The following is a 17,417-nucleotide window of genomic DNA, read 5'->3' on the forward strand; positions in this document are numbered from 1 at the left end:
GTTTCTCGTTGACTTTGTGAAGGTAATGATTGCGTGCAGGTTACAGCGGTGGGGCGTTGGGGCCAAGTGTGTGGGGGGGGGGATTTCGAGGGACGATGCAGAGGGAAAATTAAATAAATAATTAATCTTCCCTCGGCATCGTCCCTTGAAATCACCCCTCCACCCCCACACAGTCCCACCGCCCCACCGCTGTTACCTGCATGCACCACGGCTGTCTGGCACACTGTAGGTGGGGTATGAAATCTTTGCGTGGCAGATGGGGGCGCTAGACTTGAGCAGTAAAGGACTGGTCGCATGGGCACAGTGTATATTGCTAAATACTCCTTTATTTGCTCTCAGTAACAGCACGGTTTTAGAGGCTCCTCGATTGGACCTCCATGTTTGTGTGCATTTCTTTTCTGGTCTTAAATGGGTGCACCCAAAGTTAGAAAGACTTCTTCTGTCCACATATTTCATGATTTTTTAAATGTCTGAATAATTAGCCTTTGACAAAATTACATTTGGACAAAGAATACAGCAAAACCCCATTTGTAGGATGTGAATTTTCATTAAAAACTTTTTGTCACATTTTTTTACGTATAAGTGAAGTTTTGCAAAGTTGAAAGGGCAAAACATGCCAACTTCACTAAACTTTGCAGATAAAATGTATACTTTAAGTACCCTGGGGGCCTGATTACGAGTTTGCCGGTCCTACAACCAATGGTGCAAATCACCGTCGGCTGTGGGACTGCCAAACCCGTGATGTGACCGCCCGCCAGATCAGGAGTTTTTGCCTGGTCTGGAGGGTGGTCCTGCGGCAGTCTGAGAGCAGCGGTCTGTCAGGCTCATAAAAGAGTCTAACAGGTAGAACCCTGCTCTCAGAATGCCAACTGCACCTTCCTGCATCGTGTGGCCTACATGCCACACTGTGCATGAAAGGGGCATGCAAATCCAGGGGGCCATTACTTGTGCCCCCCGCATGCACCCCCAGGCCCAAATCCGGCAGGGGGCTCTGTAAGGGCCCCCTTTTTTGCCATTTCGTCACCCTTTTCATGGCGGGTTCACTGCCTTGAAAAGGGCAGTGATATGGCAACTTGGAATATGTTCGATGGTGGCGGCGTTGGCACGCCAGCATTTTCCTGCCAGGAAAAGACTGCCAGTCCAGCGGGATCCTTGATCCCGGTGGTACCGGCGGTCTCGTGGCGGTCCAACCGCTGCAGTTCTAATACTGCGGGTAGTCCAGCAGTGCAGCGGTTATCGGACCACCACCATGGGTTCAGAACTGCCGAACTCTTAATCGGCGCCTTAGTCTTAATCTGCTGCTCTGCTTCTTTATTCTGAGGCACTTTTTTAATGCTAGTGTATAAAAGATGTGACTAAAATAAAGTATTTTTAATTCAATGTGGTACTGTCCACTGCAACTAACAGTCCCCTCTGCCCAAGTCCCAACAGCACGATGAGTATCACAAACATAAGCCCAAACCATGTGAAGTATGTGAGTCTATTAGTCAAAGTCACTGGGGCTACCTTATTAAATATCCTGAGGGTTATTGGGGTCACAATTACAATTGTCATAAACATTGGGGTGCAGATTGAGCTGTAGTAAAACATGTCAAAATACCTTTAGGAAAATGCCCATTTTGTATGGTCACCTCCAAACGTTCCCCGAATGCTAATGGTTATGACTCTGAAAGTGCACTGAAGCCTGCTTCCCAGGCCCCAAAGCCAGTATTCTCACCCTAAAATATGATGTAGCAAATGTGTACTCCCAATTGGCAAGGGCTTTAACCCCCTTATAAGTCTGTAGTAAAGTGGCACCAAGGGTACCCAGGGCATTGGTGTTAAAGGGGATAACTAGGGAATGAGCACTATTTGTTACACCCTGAGTGACTCAAGTAAGCAGATCGTAGCGGACCTGCCATTGCACACTGCAGGAACAGTGCCAACTGCTCCAACTTAAACTTTGCACTCACCACCAGTGGCGCTGTCACATAATATATGCCAGTCACCCCTAAGGTAGGCCTCCTAAGCTCAGGAGGTAGAGTGCAGTATATTAAAGTTGTGGACATATAAATGCAAGTTTATATGTCCCTATAGTATCCCTTTCCATTAAGGACTACTGCAAGTGATCAGAAGTCCATGGGATAACAGGGCTAGCACCCAAGCACACTCAAGGTCATCAGCTTGATTATGGTACCCCCAAATATGGTCATGTTTGGTATCAAACAATGTTCCCCCTCAAGCCTGGCATGATTCCAATGTCGGGTTTGATGTGGCATGCACCCAGTTGCTTACCTTAGAGGCTGCCTACCTGGTTTCTTCAGTCTTTCCTGTGCTCTGGCTGGCACCCTGCAGCGGTCACCTCCCAAACAGGAATCTGACCTCTGGCCAGGTAGTGTGAACACTCACAGGAGTCAAAAGCAAAGGCCAAGCCACGAAGGAGGTGACACCTCCCTCCCTGATGGGATGGCTAGTAAAGTGGCACATCAAGGAGGTGAGCTTCAAAGCATGCACCGCCTCTGATATGCATGCAGGCTAACTTCCAAAGGAGGAAGCCACCTTCACCCTGCCCCGGGCACATTTGCACCATGGCAGATGGGAAAATGAGTTCATCAGAGGGTGTACACCCGCGGAAAGCTAGCCACACCCCTAGGGTAGGCTACCTGGTCTGTACTGCCAACAAAGATTTCAGCCATTTTTAGAAGTGGCAGAGTATAGGATTTTGGATAGAAAAGGTGACACACACTCCTGGATATGGTCACCTCAGGGGCGGATTAGCCGCTGGGGCAAGTAGCGCATTGGTCACTTGCACCGACACCGCTAACACCCCTAAATCTAGGATTTAAGGGGCTTCCCTGACACCAGAGCCTCAGATCTGTGAAGACTGCAAAGAAGGACAAAGAAGAGACCAGAGTCTACGACAACAGGGGCTGCACAAACCAAAGGCAGGATACTCTGCACCAGTGACAACGCTCCTAGAACTGCATGACTGCATCTTGTCCTGGACCAAAGATTGTGTCCCCCAGACAGAGGGACCCCTTTGAGAGCCAAAGACAACTCCATACTCCCTTTGACAAGTGGCACTAGTCCCCTGCAACCTCAGATAAAAACAATATCCCGGAACAAAAGAATCACTGGCCATCGGGTCTTCCGAGGGATCGCCCAAAAGTAGATGGTCCAGTGCATTGTTGGAAACGTAGACCTGACCTCCAGTAAGTTTCTGGCAGCTATTCTTTTCCCCCGGACCTTGAGGCAGCAAAGTATCATCTTGCTGACCTTACCTCTACCAAGGCTTGTTGGTGACCTGTCAGATTACCACCCCTTCACTTGATGCTGCAACAAGAGGGAACCACACAACACCTTCAACCGACCATGGCAGTGGCCCGTTGTAGTTCTTTTGGATCTGTTTTCTCCTCAACACCGTCAAAGCGGTAAACCCAGCTCTTCCGTGGCTTACGCTTCAGCACCAAGGTCAGTCAGGACAAGTCTGCACCGGGCTTCTCGGGCCGGGTAAAATTGAACTGACTGATGTGGCTTGGTCCTGGGGCCTGCATCACCTTCACCCTCCGTGGGTTCCACGTAACTCGACCTGCAAGTGACCGATTGTCACTCATACCTTTTTTCAATTGAATGCAATGGTAAAGTTTACATTACTAAATTGAAGTGATTGATGATTTATTCTAAAATCCATAACTCCGGTTATATGCATCCAACTGTGTTAATTTGGTGTCTAAATTTCTATAAAAATCTTCTTTATTTTTATAAATTGGTTTTGGATTGCCTTCGAGTTGTGTCATTACTTATTGTCCATGTTGGTACTCTGAACTGGTTAATACATGTCCCTCTAGTAAAGCCTGGCTGCTCTTTGCCACACGACTAGGACTGAGCTTAGGATCTATTATTGTGAATCCATGGACCATCTTTGGGGTATCGCGTTAGTATTATATGGTGAGGCCTAACCCGCATCACCACATGATACTGCACTTTCCGACAGCTCCGCAAGCAGTATGTGTACTTGTGGTAAGAACACATTATACATGCACAAACTGTGGTGTTCAATTAGCAGACACAAGGCCATGTTACCACATGTAATATGTATGCATTCACTAATTCTGCATGTGATATTACCTGGGGGCATAACTGTTTAAATTGCTTCTTTGCTGTTCAGAAAAGTACAAAGCTCTCTACTCTTTTAAATCATTTGAATATATTCATTGGCTACAAACAATTGCTTTTATACTGCAATGTGCGAAAGAGAAGAAAACGGAGCCAGCTTAGAATTTCTGATGAAGGTCATTGGATGAATATGCATGTCCCATTGCATTGATATGCCACATGTAGCGTCCCCAGGAGCCACAGACACGTGAGTGTATTCCCAAGGTGTGTAATTATAGCTTACGTTGTACCCAACGCAGCATTCCTGCTCAGGAGGTAACCGCTGCAATATTGTCAGAGGAATATTGTTCAAATAGTTCTAAGGAATAAACCCAGCTGGGTCCTAGAACAAAGATTTTTGAATACATTCCAACGTTTCCGTGCATTGCTTGTGTTTCTTGTCACGTCAGTCTCTGCTTGGGACAGAATTATAAATTGTGTGGATTTTATCGCACCTTGTAAGCACAGGTGCATTAAAGTCCTGGCTGACATGAACACACCTGTCAGAATTTAGCGGGTCAAAAGAGGCCGGGTAATTACAAGGACAAGTAGATTTTGGCCAGGTAAGCACCGAAACATGCATGTTGTTCACCATTACAGGGGGAAAACTCAGAAGAGGAGTGAAACCGACTGCTGCTCCAGGGCTGGGCCAGAGCAGATGCACAGTTCTGTGAGTAACTCACATGATAAAATATTGAAATGCTTCAACTCTTAATAGGACATATGGAGTCAAGAAAATGTATTTTGAGGCTCAGCAAGAATGTTGTTTTCAGAGACAACATTGACAAAGCTAATTGGGCTGACATTGCTTTCTAGGGTATGCACAGATAAGCAACACTACAGGCACACATAACTAGCATATATGCACACACACAGTTTATGTGCACACACACATGCTGACCTAGAGAACACTAAAAGAACGCATAGAGAACAAACGTTGACACACATGCCAACATTACATTTACAAATAGGAAACACACAGACAGGCAAACATGCTCACCAGACAAAACTGCAGGTGCGTTTAGAGAACATACCCATAGAAACACGTGCCAACATTTCATGTACACATGCACACACATTACATTGCCTAATGATAGTTTGCTCTGTGGTGTGCATTTTACAAATAATTTAGAAGACGAAAAGCAAAATACATGGTACATGATGGTTCCTCCAAATGGTACATCTATGAGGCAGGACCAGGTAGATGAAAAAAGATAAACAGAGAGCAGTGCTGATGGTGGTACTGAAGTGTTGGGGGTGGCAATGTTAGCAGTCATGGTAGCGGTGGTTGTGGTGGTGGCAATGAAAATAGGGTTAGCTTTGTTTATAGCGGTGATGGCAGTATTTGTGGTGGTACTGATAATGTTGGCGAGAGTGGTTGTGATGGTAGTAGTGGCAGTGATGGTTGGAGCTGGGATGCAGATGATGTGAGGCCGGTGAGGCTTACAGAGGTGTTGACTGTGATAGTGGTGATGCTCGTAAGGGTAATGCTGGTGGTAAAATGGTGGTGGTGTTATTAATGGTGTTGGTAGCAGTAATGGTGGCGGTGATAATGGCAGTGGTGGAAATGTCAGTGGTAATGGTGATGAGAAAGTGGTGATGATGGCGATAACGCTGGTGGTGGTATTAAAATGTTGGTGGTGGTGACATCCATACGGCACACGCTATATAACATGAAAAGCTTTCATCGGTTGCATGTTTATCACCCGTGGCTCATATGTAGTGCGCATTCTGATGTCAATTACCGCAGCTCTTTCTTGCATATTCACACAAGAGCCCATCTTCGTCCCCTCACTCTTGCTCTGTGATGCCCATGCATCTGGTGGCATGTTCTTCCGCATTCACATGCATTCTTTTTGCCTCAGTATTTCTTTAGAATCAAAAATTAAACTGAAGAACTATCTCAAATAAGTGCTCACAGACGTAACAATGAGAAATTGTTTTGATGGTAAAAAAGTAATGTACGTTTTGGATAATTTTATCCATTGACCATTTAAAAGAACCAATGGAAAATGACTTTAAAGTGTGTTTTGTAGACGATTGCAAGAAATGTCTTGTCTAGGCAAGATCGACAGGTTTAATATCATTCCTACATGTTTATTAGTTTAGACAGTTTCACAAGGCTGTGTTAGGTTGCATGGGTGTTTACTTTTCGTTCTTCTACATGTGGGCATAAGAAAACTTTCTGCTAGGGAAGCCTACATTTATTGACACTCAATGTGGCGCCAATCAGGTACAACGCTCTTTGCCCTCCGCCTTTATGAGGTCAATCTCACTTTTTAATCTGTTATTTTGTACCAAAATATGTCACGAAAAGGAACCGTTTCAGTATAAGTGAGCGTAGTATGAGTCCATTGAGGGAGACTGTCCTGAGCCATCTGACTGGGCAATACAGAAAGAACACTTGGAAAGGTGGCCCTGGGCTGTGCGGTGCAGTGATACCTGTTCCAGCACAGGAATTTCAATGTACACCTTCACATGATGGACGGCCAGTGCAGAGATTTTAAAGGTTGTGTACCGTGCAGTGGAGTTGTGTGATCTTGGTAGCTTGCACAGTGACTGGCTGGGAGGCTCCCATACATACCATTGCAGTAGTTGATGCCTGATACAGCTGTGATTCAATGATGAGTCTGAAGTAAAGGGAGAATGTCTCTGAGGAGCCAGAGGTGGAAAGAAGCATGTATAGTTACAACGTTATCCTGGGAGAAAAGGATAAGTCGCTGTTCAAGATGTCTTCCAGATGGTGAAGGAGGCCAGATGTTTCAGCACCAAAGAGAACAATCCCAGGGTTTGAGCCGGTCTTGTGGAGTCAGTGTAGAGTTATGTACTTACTATCCAGCCAGCAACAGTCCCACAAATCCTCCTTCCCCCTACATCCTAAGTGTAGAGCAAATGGAGAGGAACTACATTCTGCTGATGCAGCACGCATGAGGGGTGCTGCCACGGTATCCCACACTTGCAGCTGTCTGTTATGGGCTGCTGCACACTGAATGTAGACACTCACATGACACCGGCAGTGACACTTAGCAGTTTGGTCATTGTCCCTAGCGTGTTGGATGATGAAGAGATGTGTTACTGAGCACAAGGATGCCCATCATGCTTACAGGTCTTTGATTTTACTATGGATGTAATTTCTCTTGTGATCATGCACAATGTTTTGCTATATCTTACTTCCTTAATAGTTTCAATAGTTTAAAATACTTTATTGTATTAATCATTTGATTACAATAAAAGAGAAAATGCAAACATTGAGATAAAATAATTTCCATGATTAAACATCATATAAAAGAACATATATAGTTCATAATACCAGGTTTATACACATATATATTTATATATAGGAGCGGACCGGAGCGGGCCACGAGTTTTGAAAATTTCGCGAAGATTCGTCAACCGGCGCCAAAGTTATTCCAATAGAATGTTGCAGATTTCCTATGGATAATAGGTCCCAACTATAACTACCTACTGGTGACCGCCAGTAGGTAATTAAAAGCAGTCTAAGCAATTAATGTTATATAGGCATGTTCTAAAAACTGAACCGTCCTTATAATTGCACTGTCCTCTTTGAACCTGAAACTATAGCATACAGCATCTGCAGTTGTTCTTATTTTAGCATTATTAAACAAGGGGTGTAAGAAAATCCTCCGTATGGGCAACAGCTTCGGGCAGATGCACATTAAATGTTCAAGAGTTTCTTTACCAATTCCACAAAGCCGACATACTTTTATACCTTTAAGTGCCTGGTTCCAAGTCCCTTCAAACTCCCCAATCGGAATATAGAATTGTCTATCCTTAAGTATTTCCATTTTATGTAACTGGACAAATTCCATCCCAAGTATTCTTGAGCCTGTAAGGTATAAGTATCTATTACTAAGTCCATATGTTTATATTTCCGAGCTTGTAGAAGATCTAAATTCCACTGCTATGTCATTAGCGTATTACGTATTAGGTTTTTCCGCATGTCCCTGGTCATTCGTCCCATCTCCTGTATATCAGGCAGGTCATAAGATCCTATTTCCATCATTATACTATGTAGTTGCAAATCTCTGACTTTTTTGCTCCAAAGTTCTTCAAATATTAGATATTTCAGTGTGCATGAATCAGCCTTAGCAAAATCAATAATATAGTTAACACAACTTCTCTTATGCAACGTTTCCAGAGATTTTAGACCAATTTCCAATCTTATCGTACAATGCGGAGTTGCCTGTCTTAAATGAAGTTTGGTGCGTACACATTTCATAAAACATTTCTCAAATTCAAGGATGACTTTCTTGTTCATAACTGGAGATGCATATAGTAAATGCGGAATCATTTTTATTTGTAGTACTTTAAGTGATGGGATAATTGCATTTCCTCCAAACATTTTCATGAATCTCAAGATTGATTTAGTAATAGCTGCTGATTTTGCATTCTTACTAACCTTATGGTTTAACCATGATAACTTTTTATCAAAGGTTACGTGATAATTGTATTGTTCCACTACCTCAATTACATTTTCTCCTAATGTCCACTTTTTAGATTGTATAGACTGTCCAAACGTCACAATTCTTCTTTTTGACAAGTTAGCTATCAAACCATTCACTGTATTATATGTGTGTCATTGATTCAGTTGATACTGGAGTCCTTTTGGAGTTACGGACAAGATTTCTATATCATCCGCATATGCTAGATATGGTATCTCCTAGTTTAGGTGCCTTAATATGTTCAACAGTTACTGTAATGTTCAAATTGTACAACGCAACAACTTCAACCTTTTATAGTATGTGCTTGCCCAGTGTCTTTCACTGCATGAGGCAGCAACCTTGGAAGGAAATGCTCTAACTAAGCTTCGGGAAGGACCCACAGCTGCCGATTGCAATCAGTCATATAGAAACGTGTGAAGACAGGTCTTTAATTGGGATGAAAAATGTGTTGACTCTCTAAAAAGGAGCACATAAAATACATTTCTGTGATTCCTATAATGTGCCACCCAACAGTTTTTGGCTTCCTTGTGAGATGTAATTGCATCCAGATATATAACACAACAACTGACCAACTCCGAAAACCTGTCAGTACAATTGACTTTGTCAATGGTATTTGACTGATTACCATAAATGAGTAACATCAAGGATTTGTTATAAATAATTAAACGTCAAAATGTTTCAATTGTGAAATTTCAATTATTGAGGCCTTTGGAAGGAGTTTTGGCCTTTAGTTATGTGCGCTTTATGTTAGATATATATGTCCTTTTCCTCTGCACATCTCGTCCATCTGCACATCTTCAACTACCTCTCTTTCCTCTTCAGCATGCTCTTTTCACTCTTCCCCAAATGCATGTCCTTGCATCTCCCCCACTTCATCACGTTCAAATATACACTGCACTCACTCACATTTCAGCAATTTATTTACTTTTGCTTTTGCTCAGTAAATATGTTGCCATCTGTGCACCCCCTTCACCCACATTCCCACAGAAGTGCAATTGCAACTGGAATACGTGACCATTGTTCTGTGTGCTCTGTAGAGAGGCCAACCCACTGACAGGCACTTTGCTTTTGCTTCAGCGTCAGCGCTCTCAATCAAAGTCCCTCAGAAACACCTGAACAGCTCAAAGTATGCACGGAAACTAAAATACAGAAACACAACATGTTTAAATAGCTAACTCTTGAGGGAGGGTCGATTAAGTAGAATTTGAAATAAGAGAGGAACTAAATCGCTGACATGCATTGCCTTAACGTTTTTAACACTCAATGTTCGTAAATCAATCCATGTTTTTGGAATTAATATTGTGAAGGGCATGAAGATAGGGCCAGTGTTAATGTCATACAGCAGATAACTGTCTACTCTAAGCACATATCTCTAGCTATGTCCTTGACTCAGATATTTGAATCAACTTCAGACTGGATCAAGAACCCTGGCCTGCTTGTCTTTTGGATCCATTTTGCAGGGGAACAAATACAGCATCTCCACGTCCAGTTAAGGCCCGGGGTGTCGCAATGGGGGAGGCTAGCATGGCGAGAGGTCTCAGCACAATATACATTACAGAAGATTAGCATGTTAACACTTACCATTAAGGAGGACAAGGCACCAAAACGTGCTTGCATCTGCTCCTATATGTGATGAATGGGAAAGGGTGGGATATATGCCTGTGAATGACAGACGGCTGCTCTCACGCAGGGATGGAGACTCCAATGCCCGAAACCATGACGCTGAAAGCATCACTACCCTATAATGGATACTGCCATAGACTACAATGGCAATTATTCATTATGTAAATGTACAGTATTTGTAAAGCGCAAACAATTACCCAAAGGTGTCAAGGCGTTGGGGGCCGTCGGGAAGAATACGCAAGCTATTGCCCAGAGTCACATGGTGCTGGGCTGATCTACTGTCGGCACCGGGGATCGAACCGCGAGCCCCCTGGTTCTGGAGTCAGTCACCCTGGCCGCTGCGCCACACCTCTTCCACACGGAGGGTTTTAGAAGAGTAATCCCTGCATTGTGTGTCACAGTTCAGAGCATGAATTACTGCCTCGCTTCCGTCTCCTGCTTCAGAGCGAGGCGGGGCAGGTCGCCTGGGACAGAGAGCCCAGACTTAAATACATCGATTTGCTTAGAGATATGATCGTATCTCTAAATAAATTGATCTATTTAATATTTGTACAGGAATGTGAAGGAATATGGGCGGGGTTCACAGCCCCGGAGCCCTAATGGAGAATCTGCCCCTGGCTGATTGCCCAATTATTTAATCCTGTGTTTTGGGCCCAGCTGGCACTTTACATAAGAAAGCCCCTCACCACCTGCAGGTTGCTGCTCTGAAGGATCAGAAAGCAGACAATGTGCGGATGCTGCTGAATTGTGTCCTGGTGTCGGATAAACTACTACATTACAAATTCTGCGCATCCCAGATCTGGCCCGTAAATAGTTGCTGGAACTGAGTGTCCCTGGGTTCCCCCTACTTTGCAGCACAGATTGTAGGTTTCCAAAAAGAAAGTTGCTGTTTTATTCTGACAGGTATGGTTGTTCTGGTCATCAAATGTACACTTAGGTAGCATAAGAAAGGGCAGCTGACACATGTTCTCCATTCCATTTGAGGACTGTATCACACTAGTTGATGTAAGTCACACCCTGGAGCTCTGCATCTATTAATTAACCAATAAGGAAAGTGTTTAACTACATAATGGTCTCTGTAAGTTAGTGGGTCAGCAGTGCAGAGGTTTTTACCATACATCTGAGTTTACCTTACCTGAGATGGGAGAGGCCTGTCCATGGCCTGGATTGGAGTTAAGAGAATGAACATCAGTGATAACATTTTACAAAGGGATGGAAGAGAGGATGCATGATTGGATAATTGGGTGCTTTAGCTGTGCTAGGTATGGGACAAACTGACAGGTGCGATTGGTCCAGATACCTGTAACTGAGATGGTCACTAGTGTTCCTGCTCTAAGTTGGGGTCATCTCACCTGAGCTAAATGTACCTACGCAGAACAGTTCGTACCAAACACCTCCCCTCAATGTATCTTTCTATCCATCAGCGGCTCTACCTTGCTTTCCATCACTCGCGGGATGAGACGCCTCACAGGACCAGGAGAAGCAATTTGTACTAATCTGATTAAGCTCCAGGCAGTTCCATCGTCTTCTTCCCCTGGGATGAGTGATGTGTTTAATATCCCCAACCTGGCTATTAATAGAGACGCCATTTCCGCTGGAATCAAGACACCCCAACAAGAAGCAGATGAGAGTTTATTATGTAGATCGATATGGTACATGTGCGGCCTCCTATCAGGATGGATTTGATTGCAATAGCAGACACTGGTGTTGCGTCTCAGAGAAACAAGATTATCCAGCAAAGCAACAACATCACTTCCAATGTCAAGAAACTCCAAATTGCAATGATTTACACATCTGCCGTGTAATTGCTCTAAGTATGGACTTCTTATATAAGCGACTCAAAGCACCTGAGCTAATGAATAGAAAAATACAGGTTTTAGAGCGCTTTGAATCCTCAATTGTAGATATTGATGTGCCTTTTTCCGACACCTTCACCGTTTTACTTTTGACTCATTGGTTCTAGCAGACACAATCTTCCCAACATTCAACAATGAGTGCCCTTCATCATCATCAGCATTGTCGTCAGCGTGTAACTTAAATATTTCTCCCCCGATGCAGGACCTCGCAATGCTCTGCAACCAAGATTTAAGGTACTCTTGTTCAGTGGGTCTAACTGGTTCCCTCACAGTCTGGCCTGAAGTTGTGACTTTATCCCATCCGGCGCAGCTAGATCACTACAGTTGGTGATTTGTACTTTTTGGCACTATATTCACTGAAATCTCCAGTTCAACTGGTTGAATTTTTGTTGTTTTGGCCTTGTTTTATTTATTAAAGCTTACTCTATTTTTCTAATTCGGTGTGGGAGTTTTCTTGTGTCCGTTTTTAATGTATTACTGTTTGAACTGCTACATAAATACTTTACACATTACCTCAAAGTTGAGCCTGACTGCTTTGTGCCAAGCTACCAGAATATTGTGCAGAGTTTAATTTGGGGTTTGCCTGTGACTTTACCCTGACAAGAATTGTGGCTTCTGCTTGAGTAGGGTTTCAGCCCCCTTTACTTTTCTTAAACTGGTGATCAGCAGTGAGGCGTTGGACTTCTATTTGTACAGTGCCGTACAATAACTTTGTGTTACACTACCCTCCCAGATAAATAATTTAAGATCAATTTGAGCTTCTTAAATTCTCCTTGATTGTCTCTTATACTTTGTTCCAAATCTATTCACATTGCTTCCTGACTGTCTGTGACCATACCTATAGTAATGGAGTTTGAGCAGATCAACACGGGAAGTTACATTTTGGTTGAGCTCAAACAGTTCTGTAAGTAAAGGGGATGCAAATGAAGAAGGGCACCAAAATGTTAGCGCTTCAGAAGACTCTGAGGGCCTAGAATGAGGTTCACCTTTTACTGACAGCCACGCAGGAGCAGAATGAGGAGGATGGTGTGGACGAGCAGGATCAGGACCTGGGTATCAGCCCTGAAATACAACCTTCAGGGCAGGGGATGACTCATCGCCTGAGTTGGAACGCCCTGCCAGAGCAGGAAGCAGTGCATCCTCGCATGGCCTATCCCCAGAGGAGACTGCGAACAGGAAGGCAGGGAGGGATTTCAGGCTACAAATGGCCAGATTACCATGCTACAACCATGCCAAAGACACAAAGGTTATATTCATAATAAAGAGCACAATGACCTTCTCTGATGTGACCACCTGATGAATGTCTCAAACAAGCCAACCTCTGGTTGGCAACGCAACTATTTAAACAATGCCCCAAAGGAATGAAATTCTTCTTTATGACAACCTTTCTAGAACCTCTAACCCCTGACCTATGACTTAGTAGTCTCTCGTTCTGTTCACACCATTAGAAGACCTGGGCTTGATCAATGACTCTGATCGGTTATTATGATCCCCACATCAACAATTTAGTGAAAACGTGGTTCTTCTGTCACTAGATATCATTTTTACCATGGCTTGCGTATCCCCAAAGATTGCAGGCCAGAAGTTTTCTAATCATGTTGTGATTGATTGGTGGTGGAAGTACTGTACTGGTAGTGTGGGTGGTACTGATGGTGGTTGTACTGTTAGTGGTCATGGTGTTGGTACTGATGCTACCTTGACTGGTGGTTTTGGCGCTAGTGGTTGGTAAAAGTGGTGGTGGTACTGGTAGTGATGGTCTTGGTGGTAGTGATACTAGTGATGCTGGTACTGGTGGTACTGTTGGTGGTGGTACTAGTAATTGTGGTACTGCTGCTGGTATGGGTACTGGTGGTGGTACTGCTTATGGTACTGTTGGGGTTGGTACAGCTGGTGGTAGTACTGGTACTGATTATGGAACTACAGGTTGTGGTAGTACTGGTGGTATAGGTGATGGTCTTTCTTTTTGTTGGAGGTGGCACTGTTTGTGGTAGTGGCATTGTTGATGGTGGTAATGGTAGTACTGGTGGTAGTGGTGGTGGTGGTACGTATGGTTGCATTGACACTTCTGATGGTACTGTGGTGGGGTAACTGATGCTAGTGGTAATGGTGGTATTGGTGGTGATACTGGTGGTAGAGGTGCTGGAGGAATTGGTGGTGGTGGTACTGCTGATAATGACAATTCTGATGCTCTGGTGGTTCTGATGCAGGTACTTCAGCATGGAGTCAGACAGACGGGCTAATTAAGCCCTGTTGTCATGGTTCATCCTGGCCATGCATGCTGGGGTCCCACGTATTACAGTTAGACTCCTTTTAATAGACCCCTCTTTAGAGCCCTTCTTCACCACAAGAGAAGAGGGCTGCTCGTAGTACCTCACTGCCCGCCACATTTGATGTCCACTCTTAGCATCTGTGGAGTTTTCTTTTCAACTTTCTTCTCAAATAAATTGGAGGTGGTGTGGGGAGGCGGCTGGTGTAGAGGTTTTGCATTTTTTAGGAAAATGCATTAGTTTTGGAGACCAGCTTTTCTGATCAGTTTTAATTTGATTTGTGAGACTCTACAACATGCTCTTTCTTTCTCCATTTTAAAGAAATGTCTAGTGTAATAAACTTGACCATGTCTAATACACTGAATCTCCGCCATAAAATGAAAAGAAAACTTTCTTCAGCATTGACCACTGGGTACCCGATCAACGTGTGGCATGCACCCTATGGAGACCATGGAACTACATGTAAGAGATTTAGCACAACTTCTCCCCAATGATGTGCTCTGCTCAGTTTAATCAACATGTGTGTACTGCCACGGCTCCTCTCTTCGGAGTGCTATAAAACTTATTTTCCTGTTGATCACATAAGGTCTGGTGACAGCTGGGCTGTCATATTAGGCCACATATGTATGTGTTCTACTTTTTAGTTTTTCCTAAGCTTCCTTTCTGTGTTTATATTGTGGCACTGTGCCTACTAATAGAAACCACGTTAACCAAGATGCAGTTGGTTGGCTAACTTGTCTATCATATGGGCTTATTACATTTAGTGTGTTAATTATTTACATCTTAATAATTCATAATGTTAAAGTGTTTTGGTCATTATAGGCGCTATATTTATGTGCATTTCTGCAATATATCGAGATTTTATATGCAGATTGTGTTTTATGTGTAGATTAGGCAGTGGGCCTGTCATAACAAACCACCCTATCCGAAATGCATTTGGACAGGTTTCAGCACACTTGGATTTAAATTTATGGCACCTTTAACTAGTGGGCCATTCACTATGTTAAGGCTTGCACGATTGTGTCTCAGTTACTTTGAGAAAGCCCGCTGTGTGGGTGAAACCTTGACTGCCATTACTCATACGTTTTGCACTGGAGCAATTGCATTTTATGAGAATGCATTTTGGACAATAAACTCATGTTTCCACAGATGATATGGAGCTACTGTATGGATTGGTTTAATGGAAGGTGAAGGTAGTATGTGAAATATTATATTATTGGTAGCAGCCAGTGACTTTGTCTTGATTGGGGCAGTCATTTCTCCTGTTGGGTCTCTCACTCAACTAGAATGCCACCAAACACCCATGGGAACTGTGGCGGCCATGTTGGGAATGCCACTGTCCATCTTTGTCACAATTTTGACTACCTCACATAATTAGTAAAGTTCATCCTGCAAACGACATTGTTAAAACGTGAGAAAGAGTCAGCCTTCACAGCTGTGGCAGGGGGACACAACTCTGCAGGACCCCTCTTCAGACTATATTGGCTCCTGACACTGAGAGGCGGGTGAGCTTGGACAGATCTAATTGTGAATCCATGGTGATATGTATTTTCCCCTTAGAATCGGGTAGACTATAGGTCGGGGGCCCCTCCCATACAGTTTTAAACTACTGATTGACCAATTATTTATTTCACAAACTTTTTCTTATGCTTGATGGTAACTTGCCTTTTACAACCTGTCCTCTGTACCTGTATTGTTACGGTCGTTAAGTGTTAATATATTGTAAACTTACTTTCCTCGTATAAAGCGCTCTGTCACTCACTTCGGTCTTGTTTGAGCTATATAAAACTGCAAATAAATAAATGACTAAAAACACAGATGTTGTGGCAGGACCATGTGGGGCGGGTCCATAGTTGAGCTAGTCCATGCGTGTGCCTTAGGCCATATTAGTAAGTTTGCTGTAGGGGGCTTTTATGGTTTCCCTATGGATGGTTTCCATTGGGGTGTGGGGGGATCATGTGTCCTGCCTTCCAACTACTGAGTATTTGGTGTGTTTGGGTTGCCTCTGTGGTGGGCTGTATCGGATTGGGAGTGCAGAAATTCTGGCCGTCTGCCTAACTTGTGGCAGCTTTTAGGTGGGGTCTCTATAAGACACTGTAACTGTAAGGTGGGCTCCCGGAGTATCAAGGTAGGACTCTCGATGGCACTAAATATTGTGTACAAAACCATAGAAATTCCCCCGTTATAGTTAGTTCAGCTAATTATAACTCTCGCGCCTGCAATGCACTGCTGATGACGTCACATATTACATCTCTCAGTGTAGTTCTAAGGTTTTTAAACGCTAATTCCTAACTATAAGGTGCCTGAAACCTATGGTTTTTTAAGTGAATTTCAAAGGTTTTTTAAATGCTAATTTCTAACTTTAACGTAACTGAAACCTATGGTTTTTTAAGTGAATTTCAAAGCTTTTTTTAAATGCTAGTTTCTAACTATGCCTACAGAGGTAGGACATGTGAAGAAAGAAGAAAAAACACACAGAAAGAAGAAAAAGAAATGCAGAAAGAAGCAACAGAAGTCCTCAAAGACGAAGAAAAGGGCAGGAAGAAGGAAGACGTGCAGAAAGAACAAACAGAGGAGCAGAAAGAGGCCTTTGTTGCAAAATCATCCTGTACCCTCAACTTTTTCAGATGTGTACTGGTGGTAACTGACTCTGACTAACCAGTCCTAGAGCCAGTGCTAAGCTAAAAGACACTTAGAATACAGTTAAAACACCTACGTACACTAGGGAACACTATGCGTTGGGGTACCCCTGTTATTAGAATGACCTCCTCTGTAAGCCCTTAGTATATAATAGGGCAGGGGCATTAAAACTACCTCTTAAAACGTGCCCTGTTGAAGGGAGGGGGGGAGCTGAGCTGACGTGTGCAAACACGCCCTGTGGCCGTTTTAATTTGGAGGATAAAGTCCCCTTGAATCCTGAGTGTCCCTTGGGTACAACTAGCCCATCAGGTATCTCTAGTTAGCACCACAGAGCTGCGTTGCAGAAAAAATGGGCACGGCCTGGACCACCTCTCTGCAACGCAGTGCAGTAGCGCTTACTGGAAGCACCTGGTGGACTAGTTGGCCCCCATGGG

The sequence above is a fragment of the Triturus cristatus genome, chromosome 9 (assembly GCF_964204655.1).
Source record: "Triturus cristatus chromosome 9, aTriCri1.1, whole genome shotgun sequence".
Lineage (NCBI taxonomy): Eukaryota > Metazoa > Chordata > Amphibia > Caudata > Salamandridae > Triturus > Triturus cristatus.